This window comes from Zootoca vivipara, chromosome 5 (assembly GCF_965207765.1).
Source record: "Zootoca vivipara chromosome 5, rZooViv2.hap1.1, whole genome shotgun sequence".
NCBI classification, from domain to species: Eukaryota; Metazoa; Chordata; class Lepidosauria; order Squamata; family Lacertidae; genus Zootoca; species Zootoca vivipara.
The window spans coordinates 65,279,520-65,298,494 of NC_142588.1; the positions used below are offsets into that span (position 1 = coordinate 65,279,520).

The window sequence follows — 18,975 nt, forward strand, 5'->3', positions numbered from 1 at the left end:
CTCAAGTTAGAATAATACGTTTTTAGGTGTACACTGAAAAGCATCTTAGGTGTACATCTAAAAACACACACACAAAACCCCTCTCATAATGTGTGAAATGGCCCTGCATGACACAAAGGTCCCTAAGATGGGAGTTGTGCAGTTTGAAATGAAAGAATCAAGGGTTTCCATAAAGCAAGTGTTTGACAAGCAGGACTAATAAAAATTAAAGGGTTCAATGGAGAGCAAAAATAAAAGAGCACAAGTCAAAGAAAAGGACATTCATTAATGAAACAGAAAAGGGAGTGGAGAAAGCACTGATGATAAATGGCAAGGAGAATTGTGAGAAACTCATCGGGGAAATTGCTAAAGGCAGCAAGCTGTTCAAATATGAGAAAGAAGCAAGCCAGAATTGTACAGAAAGTTTGATCAAAACTCAGAAGAAGAATGCTGGGGGCTATTTTTCTGAAAAGCTTCCCTTCCCTTCTTCCTTGCTAATATCCTTGCAGGAGTTCATGCCGGGACTTTGGATTCCTGGAAAATGACAAGCAATAAAGGCTCCGGTGCCTTTGAACTTGTGCCAAGCAGAGTGCCTTTTCATTACCACTGAGGTAGCTCTCTTTGAGCTGAGGTTAAGGCTGGAAGACATTATTTGCCTTGAGACACACCACCTCTTCTTTTTACATCAACAAAATACACTTCAAAAAGCAATTCACACAGTGTCAATATGGTTATCGTTTACCATCCACGATATGGGAGGAACATTGACACATTTGCAAGGAAAAAAGAGGAAATAAAGGAAATGGTTTCAAAGTCTCTGATAGCAGTAAAAAAAATGATTCCAGGAAACAGGTGATTCTGCTTCTAGCCAGATGACCTTTGAGCTACTGTCATCCTGGCTATGAAAGTTGATCAGTTAGTCTCAGAAAAATAGTGTGTCTTAGCAGCATTTTGTATTCAGCTTCACAGCTGACTGCACATGACAAGACTTTGTATGTCTACGTGAACATCTTTTCTGAAAGCAGATAAGCAAAAACTAAATGCATATGACAAACACCTGCAAACTTGTTCCTGGGCTCCTCTGAAGCGATGGACCAGGGTCATCCTTCTGTAAATGCACATGATCCAGTCAGTTTGTCATATACTGGAAGCATAATGCTACATAATACACCCGGGTGTCTAGTAGAATTTTATAGATAGCATTCCTTTTACAGTATATTTATCCCTACACAAATAATAATTTTAAAAGGCTTAGGTTATGATGCACAAAATATTGTTTATATAGCCAGTACATACCAATATATATGGTAATAACACATGAAAAGGGTACAGAGGCCATGGACACTGACCCCTATTTTCCCCATGTGTGTTGTCCCCACCTATTCCATCCCAACGTTCTCAAATTTAGCAGGAAGGTCTGAAGGTGGCGTCTAAGAACATTAACCTTAACATACTTAGAAATCTCCCTACTGTTGAAAATATTGACTATGCCAGGTTCCCAATCATGGAGAGGCTACTAAGACCTTTTCACTAGGACAGGAAGGCTGGACTTGAGTATGTGCGCAGGGGGGACAGTGAGGTGTAGGGAGCATGCACAGGAATAACAACTGGATAAGGTTTTGAATAGCACCTGGATAAGCATGCAGATACTATCACCCAGTGGTTGCATTCACATGGCAGTTTGTTCCATTCCCCTAATGTTTCCCTAACTGTTAATTTCCACATTATATGCGAGCTTTCACACTACATAAAAGCCACTTCCAAGAATCTAGCAGAATATTGTGGAAGTCTGACACTCATTTCTGTGTTGCTTCCAGAAAAAAATAATCAGTTTATAACCTAACTAAGCCAGGAAAATGTGGGAGTTTTAAGTGATGAAATTTGGGGTGGTATACAATTCTGTCCTACTGCTTTGATGGGTGAGTCATTGACATTGTCCAATGACATTTGTTGTTGTGTCACATTATGTAGTGTGAATGAAATTTATTGCGACAAGCCAGTGCATTGGTCCACAAACCCCAGTTCCATGATACAGCAAGTAGTGCAGTGTGAAAGGAACATTAGAAAATGGGAGGGAAGTGCTAGCACTATAATCAGGAAAACGTATGCAATATTCCCCATGTCTGAATGCACCCCTAGATTGCATTTCATTGTGAATAGAATTGCAGCTTTACTGCACAATCTTATACATACATATCTACTCGAGTTCAATGGGACTTACAGGATTGCAGTCTCAACTGAGATTGATTGTTCCTCTTGTTGTTGAGACTCAATGACTTGATTTACCTCAATGAGCCCCTAGTCTGTAAAACCAGTATTATGCAATTTGGACACCTTGTGTAAAAAAAATTGACCTTGGGGAAATGAGACCTTGGAGAGATGGCCACCCTATTATTTTTTTTACATTGGAAGATATTTAATCTGACACATGATAAGTGAGATTTTCATAACAAGGAAGAGAGAGATATGGGGGGAAATGATCAAGATAAATTAATTTTGTCTATGATTCATTAGGAGGACATCTGGGTGCAAGTCTTGTCAGGGAATAGCTAAAAGAGCAGATGCTTCCGTTATCTGCCAGTGACGAGTATTCCCCTCAGGGTGGAAGTCACTGCTATTCGAGGCCTGCTATCCATATGTTATTGCATCACATCTTCTCGATCATTTTCCTATTCCCTATGTTGCAATTGCTTCTTCTCTAGGAATCACGAGCCTCCTGTTTGTTTTGTTTTTCCATTCACTCTGGAAGATGAGGCATTTGGAAATGAAAAACAGAAGTGTCAGCAGAAAGAACATAGTTGTTACTTTTAACATTAATAGTAGAAGTGGTACCATTAGTACTATTGCATTTACATTGTGGAAATAACCAGACTGCAACTTTGCTGCGGTCTTACTCTGTTGTACATCTGTGTGCAGAATTGGAAGAATGGCAATCACACAATGTATATGGTTTATGGAAATGAGGGATTGGGAACCTGCAGTATATCTGTTGCTTTTGGACTCTAGCTCCCATCAGCCCCAGCAACCATGCCCAGAGGTCAATGATGATGGGAACTGTAGTCCAACAACATCTGGATGGTCAGCATATTGAACCTATCCTTTTCCAGACATAGAAGACAAAAACACTTTCCTTGGTTCTCATAAGGTTCAACTTGTGTGTAGTAAGTAAATAAAGGAATTTAAATATGATATTTAAATTGTGGAATATGCTGAATCTATATGGATTCAGGAGATACTCACTCCCAGGTAGAGACATGTGATCTCCCTCCAAAATTATCTGTATCATGTACGGTTTTAAGAGAAAATATGATGAAAATGTTTTATAGATGGTATTTGACACCAGTAAAACTTGCTAAGATTTACCATAACCATGATAATAAGTGCTGGAAATGTAAAAAAGCAGAAGGAACTTTTTATCACATGTGGTGGACCTGCCCATTGGTTAAGGATTTCTGGGAAATGATTTATAATGAATTGAAAAGGGTGTTGAAAAACACATTTATTAAGAAACCAGAATCCTTTCTATTGGGCATGGTGGGGAAAAAATTGCCTATTAAAGACATCAATCTGTTTCTATATGCCACAACTGCAGCTAGAATATTGTTAGCAAAATACTGGAAGACACCGAAGATACCTACACTAGAGGAATGGCAAATGAAAATGTTGGACTATATGGAACTTGCTGACCTGACCAGAAGACTACGCGACCGGGGAGAAGAGAAGACGGAAGAAGAATGGAAGAAATTTAGAGTGTATTATAAAAAATATTGTAAAATTGATATATGAAGAAAAATATAAGCAATTGAGTATGTTGCAGGTTGAGAATTAAGGGAGAGAGTAGAATTATATAATGGATGTTAAAGTATAAAGAAATTGGGGTAATGGTAATTATAGATATAAAATATGAATAGAACCTGCGTGAAAGGATATGCAATGAATCGCTATATAGGGGGCACGAGGAAGTCCAGGAATGATATTAAGTTAGAATTACAGTAATTATTATTTTGATTGGTAAATATTTTTTTGTTTTCTTTTTTCTTGTGTGGATTATTTGAATGGTCGATTATGGTAAGATATGTTATTGTTCTTTTTCTTTATAAAAAAATTCTTAATAAAAATATATTTTAAAAAAATTAAATTCTTTGTAGATGTTTTTTCATGTTTTAATTTTTTTGTGTTCTCAATTGTTTTAATAATGGCTCAAATGTGTTTTTATTGTAATGTTAATTGTGTTGTGTTACTACTTTGCTGTTTGCTACCCTGGGCTCCTTTGGAATGAAAGTCAGGATAGAAATTGAATAAACAACAAAATACCGGTAAATACTTCCCATGAATTGTCACTTCTCCCAGCAATTGAAATAACACTGAAATGGGAAGGAGTCCTATCACGGTGATCAGCATGTAGTCAAATCTGATTGGTTATATGGTGTCATGATGTCAATCCATTGACTGTGTGATTCCCAACTGAGGGTTGTCTATACTCTAGGAATCATTCTTGACTGGTTTCTTTTTCTTTTTTCTAGGATCAGTCACTTATTTCATCAAGGAAGAAAAAGATGAAAAGAAAAACATAGTGCCAAAGCAGAAGGAAAGGGAGTAAATGGGGGGAAAGATCAGAAAACCAGGCATACTCTTCATTTAGAAAATTTATATAGGAGTATTTTCCTATGTTGTTGCAAAACAGCTGAGGCCTTGGGGTACACTTAAGACTAAAACAGTATAATTAAATTTATATCTTACTAAAATCTACTGGTGACTACCACTTTACCAGCCCTCTGTATGAGCTCTACTGGTCTCCTGAGACTTCAGATTGGATCTAGCCCAAGATTTCCCATGTGAATCCCAATGTTGCCCTGTATCTAATAGAACTGGAGCTGACCAAGAAGTGATTGCTAGTTGATACAGAAGCCTCAGTCTCTTCAAAGCACCTTCTCAAAGTCTATGTTTCTGTGAAGGTAATATTTACGTATTGCTTCTTTTTCCTCACAGTTGCCCAAAGTGGTGAACAGCATATTAATACAACAAAAAGATCTTAAAGTACAATGAATAGAATAAAGAAATCTGAATAGCAAAATCACAATTTTTTTATGCTGACTACTTGCCCAAAGAACTGGATGCAATATGATGGCAATTATTCAACCGTGGATTGTCTCACTCAACCACAGCACCATCTTTCACCTCAAGCATTAGCCCTGCAGTCACTATCCTCCCTCTCCTATCCTATCCTAGGACAAACAAGCAGACACCCTGTGCCCTCAACTTTCCACTAAGGTCTTTCCACTAAGAACTTTCCCAGTAAGGTCTTGGCTTGAAGATGCTAGCTCCTTGCCTTCATCCCAACTCTACAAATATACCACTTCTGGGACTTCCTATCATCTCAGGGCAAGGCTTACAGAGCTGCCATGTCCTCTCCTAAATCTCTTCCTGGTAGTCCTTAACTTGGAAAATTAGACGATACAGGGGCAGTGCTTCCCATTTTGCCACTTGAGGTGAATTGAGAAGTGCTGCCCTGCCACTGCTGCCACTGCCTGCATCACCAACACTGATTTCGGGTGAGGTTTTGTGAAATCTCATGTACTCTGCAAGATCTCTCATGATTCTGATGAGATCTCGCCCATAATTGGCTTGATCTTCCCTGAAATTGGCACCAATGGCAGCACTGCTTCTCCGTCAACAGCAGGGCAGGTGGCTGTACCAGTCCTAAAACTATCAATGGCTACTAACCCGGAAGGCTTGGTTCTACATGCATTGCCGGAGGCAGTATGCTTCTGAATGCAGTTGCTGGAAAGCATAGGAGGAGAGTGTGATGTCGCACTCAGGGCGTGCTTCTGGGTTTCACAGAGGCATCTGTTTGGCTACTATGAGAACAGGATGCTGGAGTAGATTTGCCACTGGCATGACCCAGTAGGCTTTCCTCATATTCCTCATATTAAAAGCCTATTTGATGCATCCCTTCCCATGTTACTCTTACCATGTTACCTAAGCCCAAAGGAAGGAGGTTATAGCATGTGATGTAAAGTAACATCAGCTAAGTTTTCTTAAAGTCTTCGGAAAGTCTGAACATTTTTTGTGAGCATAATGTGAATTTTCAGGATAATGTTGAACTTCATCAAGCAATTACAATCACTTTCTGCTATACAGCTATATTATTTTTTAAAAAAAGCTTTTGGGCACACCTAGAAATAAAGTTGTCCTTATCCTAGTGTAACTAATATTATTTTAACCTGAACTTAGTTTGATGCCTTGAGGTTGTGAATGGTAAGCTTGTAAAAATATAGTAAAAAAGAGGTTTCATTACAGAACTCAACATAGGAACCTAAAACTGGATGCCAGGTGCCAAAAATGAATGTGAAGAAGTGTACGAAAAATGAGACTGAGGAAATAGGCTGGCAAGGAAAATCATGCAAATAGAAAACGTTTGAAGATCCTGCAGGGCCCTTTATTGTAAGTCAAGTGAAAAATCTTCAGATCAATATAAGCGTGAACCAGAAGTCAATGTATGACTTGAGAACAGTAAGAACACAATGTGAGCGGGGGGGGGGGGCAATAAATGTAGCTCAGGTCTCTGGCAGAAGAGAACAAGAATGCATTATTCAGGTTTAGAAGTAATAGAGAGATAAATGTCAATATATCTTAAAGGCACAGAGTTCAATCTAAGTAAGTGACTGAAAGTGAATATGAAAGTTTTCGGCTTGGTTTTACATAAAGTGAGTCAGTGGCTAAACTCTAAAGGAGCACGATGCTTCCTAATGCAGAATGGCTCGTTTTTCTTTGCATGGCATGTAGAAGATATGCACAGCCTACATACTTAATCAAAAGCCACTGTTGAATCCTGGGAAGTTCTCTAATGAATATCAGTCACACAACTGGTGGAGGGCGTATTCATATAGATGCACTGAACCAAAAAGCACTAGAGCAGCACACGGGTGTTATTTTGTACTAAGACTCCAGAGTCTGTTTAGAAGTTCTTTTATCTGAGCCAATTTTGCCCCATTGACTTGAAGTGCTCTGAGAGGTGGAGTATCTGTTTGTCAGATACACCCCACACCCACAAATTAAATACAGTACAGCAATTTCACTTGGATTTTCTGCAGAGCAACAGTGGAATCAAATTTAGATTCTCATTCTCATTAATACATAATTTCTGAGTTAATCCACAAGAGACCAATAAACTTGTGAAGCTCTTAGCAAGAGCAATATTAACACGTTGTCATAAAAATGGACAAAAAATGTTTTATTGGGTAAAGGAGAATTTATTTTTCCCAAAAATATTGCACCAGATACAGAAACACACTATGTAACAAGCGCTATCACTAGTTTCTCTCTCTCGAATGCATCCAGGTCTTAACACTGCATTTCTGCCTTTTATGGATCTGTCATATGTATGGCATTAAAAAATGTCCCATTATTGTTAGGTGAGGCAGGTGCCTCCCATTGTGAATATTGGTTGCTTGATAGAAAGTGTTCTGTGCTTTCCACTCAAACTCAGTAAAGAATTGTAATTTTAATGCTGCTTGTTCATCAGGGATGCAGAAGTGTAGGAGATGGTGTGACCATCAAAGTTGACTTGATGGAACACAAGAAACGTTCCTCTAGTCCAGGAATCTCTCTCCATTAGGAGAGAAATGAACCCATCAAAAATTAAAACAGGGCCTCAGATTACCTCTTTACACTCTTCAGGTGATATTCAGGGCTTTACTGTTTCTAGTGGCAGATCTGCCTTGGCAACTAAGCCCACTGTGAAGAAAAAAACCAAAACCACATAACTTTAGAATGGATTCCTAATCAGAATATATCCAGAGAAGTGAAAATAGAATATTTAGAAAATTATTTCATCTTATTCAAAAGCCTCAATGGTAGGGTAAATGGTTTGCATGCAGAAGTCATAGGGTCAAATCCTGGCATCTCCAGTTAGAAATATCTGGGAGCAAGTGACAAGAAATACCCCTGCCTGAGATCCTGTGCTATATAAACAAAAAGTCTGAGATGGTATATGGCAGTTTCCTATGTTCCTAACATCACAACAAGTTGGCATACAAATCTATAACCAGTGGTGCAGTTATGGCAGGACTTTGTGGCAGAAGTCCAGGACCCCACTCAACAGAATGGACAGAAGGTTCCTCAACAGCAGGAGACCACATTTTTGAAGTAACACACGTTCTAATCTACAGAGAGTTTAGAAGGTAGGATCATGAATTCAGAGTCAAAAATTCCCTACATAGAATCAGAGAATCAGGGCCGGCCCTAAGGCAAGGGTGGGTGGTGCAGGGCCGCCAGGGGGGCGCCGCGCTGCAGCGCCCGCGAAAGCCGCACTGTGCCCGCCAGACAGCCGTGCGCTCGGAAATGGAGGGGCGCGGAGGAATAGTTTGCACCATGGCGCCAGGACGCCAGCTACACTTAAGACGGCCCTGCAGAGAATCAATTGTAGAGTTAGAGAGGACTCTGTGGGTCTTCTCGACCAACCCCCTGCAATGCAGGAATCTCAGCTAAATCATACATTACAGGTGGCCCTCCAACCTGTCCTTAAAAACCTCCAGGGAAGGAGAGCCCACCACCTCTCATGGAAGCCTGTTCTACTGTTATATGCCATTATGACATATTGGACTATACAACATTGCCTGTAACAAGCTTTCCCCTGGGTTGAGCTGGAACCTTTAAAGAGCATCCTACCCACCACACACCTTCACATGATGCCTTCCCACATGGGAGAACTTTCCAGCTGCTTCTGCATGGTAGTTGTACTGAAAAGCATCCCTGGAGAGCACAAGAAAAGAAGACATATATTGTTGGTGATATATATGAATATTAGAATTGTAAATCGTAGGAAATTAGACACAGCAGTTTTCCAGAATGCAAATGAACTTTCTTCAACTCTATAGTTGGGCATAATTTAAAAACACACACACACACAAAAACCCTATTTATGGAGTTTTTGTCGCTGTAAAACAGTCCTGGGAACTTGATGACAACAAGGTAAGTGTTTAGTTGGAATATCTTTCACTTTTAATCTGAGCATTTTGGTCTAGAAATCACTTCAGGACAATAAACCCTGAGCCCAGCTCCAACATACCATCTTCACAGATACATTTAAAAGCAGAAGAGCACTTTAAAGGCACAGTGAGCAAATATTGATTCCCTTTAAGTTCTTTTATGTACCTTTCTTTTAATCACAAAAGCAGTTACCTCCTGTGTATCTTTAGTGCACTTCCTCATGTTATTCAAAGTAGACTCCAAAGCGTGACTCATCTGCGGTAATTTTTTTGCCAGCTGCTTCTTGAATGGAGAAAATGTTTAACTAGCACTGGCCCCCATCTTCAAATGGTACTAATGTTTCTGGAACAGCTGTGTCACATTCCAGTTACAACTGGTATATAAATTAGATGCCGCATGCTTGTCCCCCAGGTGATCATAAGCAGTCAGTGCCCTGACAGTACATCAAGGTTCTGCAACTTTTTTTTTTTACAGCCATGCTTATCGAAAGTCTATTATTATTATTATCAGGACCAGAAATGCTTTTCAGGGGGAAAGATGAAATTTAATGATATTCTTTCCCAAGCTGAAATAAGAAGTTGGGTTGTTTTCTGCTTCTGATATCAAAGTGACAGAGCCAGTTTTTCAATTGTTTGTAAAACAACAGTTTTCAAAACTGGAAGAATGAATGTGAAATCACAGTTGATGCAGGCAGTATGTAAGCTCTGGCCTGAAGAATAAAGTCTTCAGATTTTATTCAGGTCCATTATCAGTCTTCAAGCTCATCTATGAACCAAGAGGGAAAAAATATGTTTGTTTGTTTGTTTGTTTGTTACATCTGTAGGCCACCTTTCTTTCATCGGGGATTATCCACAAGAAACTCAGGTCTCCCATCCAGATAGCACCCAGACTCCAACCTTCTTAGTTTCAGCCTGGTGGTTACTTTCTGCACAATTAGACCTAATATACAACTAAGAACAGATCCATAGAAACTTGCCCACCCATGTGGGAAGTGTGGATATTCACCTGGTTTTCTGGAACTTGCCCTTTGGGTAAGCAGGATGTACAGCCCATACAGGACACCATAAAATAGAAGTTTTGCTTACCAAAAGAAGTCAAGCATCGGGGGGGGGGGAGAGAATGTTCATGAAAGTTCACAGGGAGACTAATGTACCAGCAAGTTAATTTCCTTTCCCCTCAATTATTGTGTGATCGACTAGCTCCCTGCACCCTTGCAGATAGCACTGACCCAGAGCTCTATCGTAGGTCAGCCAAAAGTGAACACCTGAGGTAGGTAGAAAGCCCAGGTACAGGCTATGTCCACTCCCCCAGATGCTCCCCTGGACTCAGGCATGGGTACAACCACCTCTCGGAGTTGACTAAACCAAGTTGAGTCCCTGGATTCCTTTAACGGAATACCCTTCACATAGGTATGGCGAGAGCGTTCCCCCATCCTTATCACCTGAACTAGAGCCTATCCGCAACCTTACAAGTTGTGACGATTTGCTACACGGCAGGAGAAACCCAAATGACAACAGCCAATCAGCCAAGTGGGGAAAATTCCTGTCGTGCCCCTATCCCAACGACACACGACACATGACGGCATAGCAAGGTCAAGCACAAAATGCCCTAAATATAGGGAGAGGTGGGTGGGTGTTCCAATGCACGAGCCAAAAGTGGAAGCTCTGGGTCACGTGCATAGGTATTTATAGGTCCCTCGATCCATTGAGACAGCACCCCATTGGCCAGATTAAACCCAGCAACGAGGGACCTACCAGTCAGGTGTTGTGGCTGTCCAATATACCCACCCACAACATGAGGGTCAGTCTCCAGGTCTCACCACAACACGTGCCCTCTTTTAGGGAGGACACGCTATAGGCTAAGATGTATGGGGTATGATGTGTTTGTGCTGGTGTCAGACTTGAAGGTAGCTTGGTCTCTTCCAGTTGTAATATTCTAATTCAGGCATCCCCAAACTTCGGCCCTCCAGATGTTTTGGACTACAATTCCCATCTTCCCCGACCACTGGTCCTGTTAGCTAGGGATCATGGGAGTTGTAGGCCAAAACATCTGGAGGGCCGCAGTTTGGGGATGCCTGTTCTAATTCTAAATGCAGTTTAGGTTCTGGAGCCAAATCTTGGCTGAAGTTCAGTCTTGCTTAAAGATCCAAGTTAAAAGATGCTACATAGTCAGAACTCACTGACAAGCTCAACAACTTCCCTTCCAAAATATATCTTTGCCTTAGCTGTGATAAATAAATCAAATTACTGTTATTAAATTGTTTTCTTCATTAGCTATTCGTTATCTTCTTCATTTAACTTTCTCTTTCTCCTCAATTATTTGATTACACAGCAAAATAACTTCCTTGGTTTTTTATGTTCTGTGTTTTTTCTGCAGTGGGTGTGGGAATAAATACCCTCTCCGCTTCTTTCTCAGGAGAAGCTTTTGAGAGCAGATGAACTTTCTTGCTGTGCTGCTAGCACATATGATTATTTCATATGCAAATGTTTGCCTGGACCATATGCTCAAAATCTTCTTTCAGTTTCTATATCCCAGGCATTTTGAAAAAAGAGCTTCTCCAGTTTTCATACATTTTTCCTGTCCTGTCCTGTCCTTAGCAGCGGGAGAGTTGCTGGCATTCTGGGCCTCACACGTGACTGCAAATTGCTCTGTCTGCTCCTGAGGCTTGAAAAGTGGGCTTTGCCTGCTCGCTTCGCCTCAGTCTTGGCAGACTGGCAGCGTATCAGCCAGCAAGTAGGCTGGTTGATTAATGGATCCATGCCCAATACCTATGCCAAGCCTATTGTTCTCTAATCAATAAAACTGTGGCCTAATTTAATCCAACACATGGCTTGTTATCACTATGCACCCAGGGCTCCAGCACCCAGACCCATAACTGAAAGGTAAAATGGCTTGCTCTCTGAAAATCTCACTTTAGGAGAATTTTGGTGAAAGTGTGGGAGAGATTTCTGATATCATCTACAGTGGTACCTCCACTTGCAAATTTAATGTGTTCCGAACACACATTTGTAAGTCGAAAAAATTTGTAAGTCGAATCCCATAGGAATGCATTGGGAGAAAAAATTCGTAAGTCGAAGCAACCCTACCTAAAAATTTGTAAGTAGAAAAAACCCTATCTAAACCGCATCCAAGATGGCAGACGGAGCTCCATTTGTAAGTAGAAAAATTCATAAGTAGAGTTATTTGTAAGTAGAGGTACCACTGTATTGGGCGTGGGACTGGGGGTGGGTGGGTTACCATTCTATAAGGTGCCTGGAGTACTGTGTCCAGTTCTGGGCACCACAGTTCAAGAAGGATACTGACAAGCTGGAACGTGTCCAGAAGAGGACAACCAAAATGGTCAAAGGCCTGGAAACGATGCCTTATGAGGAACGCCTTAGGGAGCTGGGTATGTTTAGCCTGGAGAAGAGAAGGTTAAGGGGTGATATGATAGCCATGTTCAAATATATAAAAGGATGTCATATAGAGGAGGGAGAAAGGTTGTTTTCTGCTGCTCCAGAGAAGCGAACACGGAGCAATGGATTCAAACTACAAGAAAGAAGATTCTACCTAAACATTAGGAAGAACTTCCTGAAAGTAAGAGCTGTTCGACAGTGGAATTTGCTGCCAAGGAGTGTGGTGGAGTCTCCTTCTTTGGAGGTCTTTAAGCAGAGGCTTGACAGGCATATGTCAGGAATCTTTTGGTGGTGTTTCCTGCTTGGCAGGGGGTTGGACTGGATGGCCCTTATGGTCTCTTCCAACTCTATGATTCTATGAAGTCCCCCCCCCCCATGCCTTTTCTTTTCTTTCACAATAAAAACACCATAGCTGCTTTGAGTGGGGGCAGAGTAGCCTGGGAACATTCATTTTTTTAATAGAATGTCCCACTGGGATGCATTCTTTTTTCCAGGGTCATTCCTTGGGAGAAAGGTTGGCTCCCCCCTCCCCTCATTCCCAGTACTTAATAAACATTACACACAGGAACATAATTATTGACTTTAAATTTCATGATGGGAGCTTGTCAGAAGACTGAGTTCCCATCATGAAATTTAAAGTCAATACTTATTTAAAAACCATTCTGATTAAAAGAATAGGTGCGTTTTCACACCCATTCATTAGCACATGCAAAGAAATAGATTTGCCTCTCCGGTATCTGTAGAACAGCAGGGTGCCTATCACTAGATAATCTGCAACCTATCAAATGTTTCACATTATCATTATTCATGAACTCGCTAATCAAACTCCATCGCTGATATGAAATATTTAATTGGCTGAAAATTTATTAATACCTCATCATGAAATCTTAATAGTGACCTTTTGCTGATGCAATAGCTACTGTAAGTTCTTCATGCACCCAACCACTTTCCTTTCCCCCTTGACAGATTCTGATGTCACTGTCTTAGTTGCAGTAATGGAATATCAGTACCACAAAGGTGACAGAGACTGAAAATTATGGTACGCACTTCCACTTACCCGTTTCAGAGGAACAAAGTACAGCTGACAACCTGAAAAACATGTCAAGAAGGATTTTTATTTTTTTCAGTTTTCCGCACTGTGGTCTTACCCACTGGAAAAGAGGAGGTCGGCATGATTAACTCTCAACAACAAGTCTCCAGCATTTACTCCAGCTTAATGACCTGCCAAATGCAAGATTCAGGAGGCACACAGGGCTGAACTGTGAAACGGCTAAAAGTGCAATTAACTAAAGCAATGGTAACAACATGTGCGGGAGTCTGGTGAATTGCAACAGGAGTACGATAAAATGAGGGTAGTTTGTCAAAAGAAAAGCATGAAGGCTGAGCAGCGTAAAGTTTGTCACCGCACGGCAAACATTTCTGCTCTTTGTCTGCCCATTGCAATTGTTGCTATTCCTTTTAACGTTATATAAACCTAAGCACATCTATTTGCCTCTTTTCCCCTCCCGCCTGCCCTCGTTTCTCATGTATGCCCACATACATATGCCCACAATTCCTCTCCTCTCCTGTTTTCACATTTTAAACATGACTTCTTCCGTTTAGGGAGGCTTTTAATGTTTAATAGATTATTTCATTTCATTTTTCTGTTGGAAGCTGCCCAGAGTGGCTGGGGAAACCCAGCCAGATGGGCAGGGTATAAATAAATAAATTATTATTATTATTATTATTATTATTATTATTATTATTATTATTATATGATACCAAATAAGGAGGCATGATTAACCTCCCAACCTCTCTCACACAGAGAGTTTTGTGACTGGCAAAAAAACCCCAAAACCTCATTTTAAAATATATATATTTTAAAAAAAATATTAATGTTTAGGGGGAGAGCACATTATTAGTATAAACATAAGAGCCCTGCCGGATCAGGCCCATGGTACATCCAGTCCAGCATCTTGTTCCCACATTGGCCAGTCACCCAGATGCCTATAGGAAGCCTGCAAGCAAGGACATCAACATAACAACACTCTCCCCTCTCCTGAATTCCTCCCAAATTCAGCTTTGCTCCCCCTCCTTCCCACTCTTTCCCCCTCCCTCTATGACTTCAACATTTTCATTTAGCACTCTAGCAGAAACCATTCAGTGAGCATAACAAAATCAGCACTTTTATCAAAATCTAACCAAAATCTTGAGAGTCCCATGGACTGCAAGAAGATCAAACCTATCCATTCTTAAGGAAATCAGCCCTGAGTGCTCCCTGGAAGGACAGATCGTGAAGCTGAGGCTCCAAAACTTTGGCCACCTCATGAGAAGAGAAGACTCCTTGGAAAAGACCCTGATGTTGGGAAAGATTGAGGGCACTAGGAGAAGGGGACGACAGAGGACAAGATGGTTGGACAGTGTTCTTGAAGCTACGAACATGAGTTTGACCAAACTGCGGGAGGCAGTGGAAAACAGGAGTGCCTGGCGTCCTCTGGTCCATGGGGTCACGAAGAGTCGGACACGACTAAACGACTAAACAACAACAACAACAAAAACAGACAAAATTTCACAGGCATCCTTTACTCTTCAGCCCCAAGTTTGCTCCTCGTTTTCTTTGTGGCCCTCCCAGCACCGCATTTACTTATTTAAACATTGACACTGCTTTTCATTTTTAAAAAAATCCCAAAGCAGTTTACAACAGTGGACTAAAACAAAACAATCATGATGAAACAAATCTTCATCAAAACAGTACAGAAGGCTATTGACTCAACACAGGAGAACTCCTGAGTGAAAACATACATTTTTGATAGATGATGGAAGTAAATCAGCAGTGCTGCCTGCTGTATTACAGGGGACAGTTAGGAACCACTGTAGAGAATGCCTACCTCCATGTTACCACAAAGTGGAGCTAGGCATGACACAATGTGGCCAACAGGACATTCTCCAAAGATTGTAGTGATCTAACAAGTCTACCTTCATTTTTATATATGGTATATATATATCCCTTAATATTCTTGTCTTGTCTTTGTTGCTCTGCTCTTCCATCTCTCAGACAGCCACCCTTTGCCCCACCTCAGAAGTTTTCTTTTCTCGGTCTCTGGTTCCATCTCCAGCCTTTGTTTCATGATTTCTCCATGGAAGAAGCAGGAAACTTGTCACCAACTCCACCATCCCCCTCTGAATTGAGGAGACAATGAGGTGGAATGCAAAACATTGGCAATACCCCACTCCCCACTGTTGCCGGGGTGGGACAGGCCATAATGACCACTCACATCTTACACTGTGGGAGCCCTTTGCAGTGGGGACCTACTGGCTGCTTGGGCTGGCCTGCCTCTTGGTGCTATTCTTTGGAGGTTTCCACCAAACCTCAATTAGTCATTTAGCACTGCTGGAGGTGGGGCCACTTACATAAATAGGAGGCGTAGCCGGCAGCAGCCAGGTAGTCGGCTCAGGAGCTTCGCCCACTCAACCCTCCCTTAGTTTAATGTTCTTTTTGCAGGTTAACCTTTTTCTTCCTGTTTAGCAGTTGCTGCTACGGTCTTTTGACTGGTTGCTGTTGAAGAGCCGGGAAGAAATTATCCTGCACTGGCAGGTTTTGTCTTCCCCTTGGCAATTCATCACAACTTTGGCGGTTTAAGGCCTTGGGTGGAATCCTTTAGTCTTTTCTTTACACTTCCCTAAAATGGGGGGGGGGGGTGAAGTGGTAATTCACCCTCCACCTGCGACGGCGATTCCAGGGTCCCCTCTTAAAGGGGTTGTAAATGGGTGCCTCTGGCCATACACTGAAAGGTTGTCAGTGAACTACCCTGCGTGCAGGGATATGGGATGGGATGCCTGCATACACATGCGTCTTGCAGTGCACCTCCCATATCCCATTCACCCTGAGGAGCCCCAGTTCCCCCCAGGGGGGCTGGGAGGGATACACGCCCAATGCCTAAGCCAAGGTCTTCCTACATTTGAAAGTTTAATATAGTTGTGGCCAAAATTTTATTTCAATAACATGTTGTCATGGGTCATTATTCATTCTGGTGGCCCCTGGGGGTCGGGGGGTGCCCTCCGCCTGATCACGCAAAGGATTCTGCCAACGACAAGTTATCATAATGCATGGCAGATACTTACATTTTTTCAATGAAATTTCTAATGAGAGTTGGAGATGTAATAGATATCGCTGACAAATTTAAAGTGGTATAGGTAAAAGAACAAAAACAGTCATTTCAAATTTCTTGGACATCCCATTTTTCTTCTTCTAGGCAGCACGGCTTTCATTTTTCTTCTGTGCTTCTTCCAATACATAGCATGGCATTTCTGAGTACTGTGTAAGAACATTTCTTAAACTCTAAATTATGTTACACTTCACTTCCTTTTGTCACCAGTGCCTTCCTTAATTGCTAGGCTAAATATGTGCTAAAATTGTGCTTTGTGAATGAAGCCACTATCTAAGTGAAGCAATTAGCACTCTCTTCCAAAAGCACAATCATACAGAAGAGTGGGGTGAGGTGTGTTGCACCACAGATGTCACACCAGTAGAACATTTTGACCTGTACTGATCTGGGGTGTCATTGCAGCAGAGCAACACTTAAACAGCCATCAACAGCAAATGACACATAAAAGGCTGCAACAGGGGAAACTGGTTTTCTCTGATAGATGTCTTACATGCATTTTTGAGCAACTACAAAGCAATCTACATCAATGAAAAATATTGCAAACATGAATATACTGTTGCAGCTTCCCATATTTATATTGGATTTGGCACATAGTGGGAAAGCTATTGCAATGGCACATATCTTTATGACTGGTGTGCCCAAATATTTGCATACTGGAAAAGCTTATACGTATACACCATCACCTCCAGAAGTTGCACCTATCGGAGTTAAGCCCTGGAACCAATTTTCAATTGGTTTTACAAGGAAGCTACACATGTATGTACCATAAGTAGTCAGAAATGTTATGTCACATTAGATTCAGCACCCCTCTTTATACAAACTAAGCCATGGTTGATCCTGAAAGGTGTATTGGGTGGCTTGTTTATTTTATATGTCAGAGGAGGTATTTATGTTGCACTTCATGTTGTAGCCCCAACATCCACATGTCTTTGCAGCATGTGGATTCCTGTACTGCATATGGTCAATACATGAAGATGCAGGGGGAACCCTGTGTGACATGTTGCACAGCTATTTGTGAGTATGAAGAGAACAGTGGACCATTGCCTATATTAAGGACTAAGGACAAATACAAGAAGAGTCCATGAATGGTATGGTGAGGAAGATGTGACCTCTAGGAGAGGTGAAACGGCAGGAATGGAAACATTACCCATAGTGGACATTTATGTGGCATCAGTTAAAACTAAAAGACAGCAATGCCGGACTACATAATGAGAGAATCTGCTTTCTTGTCACATTGAACTATTGTTATTAGAATGAATTTAGACCAACAGGCTTGTTTCATGCAAGACTTGAACCAGAACATGACAGAAAGAGTGCTCTATCTCCTACAAGGCACGGGATTCCCCTTAGAATCACTGCATCTATAATTTAAGGAAGACTTTCCTATGGTTTGAGAACATTAAGACTACCTTCCAAATTCATTTGCAGCACTGCAGTCATAAAGGCAAAACACATTTCTCAAAAACTTTAAAGGCTCAATAAGCACTATTCTTGGGCCATCAATATTCACTATCTCTTCTTGAAGGCTTTCCTACAAATCTCAGTGCTCTCTAGTTGCTTGAATTATGGAATACCTGTTCAATGAAATTGATACATTCGAAGCAGTCATCCTATTTGCATGAAAAAATACATAGCACATGTTGTATTGTATTCAAAAGGCAGAAGACTGGTGAAAGGAACAGCATCCATTAATTACTGTGGTTTCTGTTCTGCACAAACTATCTTTTCCTCTTTCAACACATTAAAGTAATACTATTGAACTGGTAAATAAAATTATTATGCTTGCAAATTTTAAGTAGTTACAAACAGTGATTGATTGATTTTTACATCCATTGCTTTAGGAATTATTTATTCCCATATATAGCTTAGGTAGGGTTCTATTCCCACAGCTACAGCCACAGACAGTATGCTGACTAGTTTCTGTAATTTGGGCATCCAATAAATGTTAGTGTTTACCTGGCAATTCCTGACAAATGCACCAATGTTAATTGGGTCCTTCAATCAAGGTTCAGATTTTCTCATTAGCAACCCTGTGAGATAGAGAGGAAACCACAACTATTAATAAAGACCACAGACTCAAGATTGTAACCGAAACAAATCAGTTGGTTAATTGGTGTACAATGCTTCACTTAAGGCATATTATTAACTTCATTTAGAATAAAATGATGTTATGAAATCTGGGTGAATAATGGGGAAACAGAAGCATGCATGCACATAAAGAGTGGAAACATGTCTAATAATACTCACTGTTGTGTTACTGTTGTGTTACACCATGTCCATTGGTGTGAATTAAATTTAGCAACGGGATGGTTCACAACTCCATAATGCAACAGGTATTGAAAGTAAAGGGAACATTTGAAACTGGAACAGAGGCAGTAGGAAAACTAATGCAATAATCCCCACATTTGAATGCACCATCTTGATTGTGTTAGTTCATTTAATAGGCTCATGGGCTGAGTGTGTTG

At 40.9% G+C, this 18,975-nt stretch overlaps 1 long non-coding RNA gene across 1 annotated transcript in view; it reads right to left on the reverse strand.

Annotated features, from left to right (window-relative positions):
* Window positions 1-18,542, reverse strand: part of LOC148685717 (uncharacterized) — a 28,209-nt gene extending 9,667 nt beyond the window's left edge. The window contains exons 1-3 of the long non-coding RNA XR_015950067.1: window positions 18,467-18,542; window positions 13,423-13,454; window positions 8,661-8,733 (exon numbers count right to left, since the gene is read on the reverse strand). This is a non-coding gene — a long non-coding RNA (uncharacterized LOC148685717). The remainder of the gene's footprint in view (window positions 1-8,660; window positions 8,734-13,422; window positions 13,455-18,466) is intronic.
* Window positions 18,543-18,975: the final 433 nt, after the last annotated feature.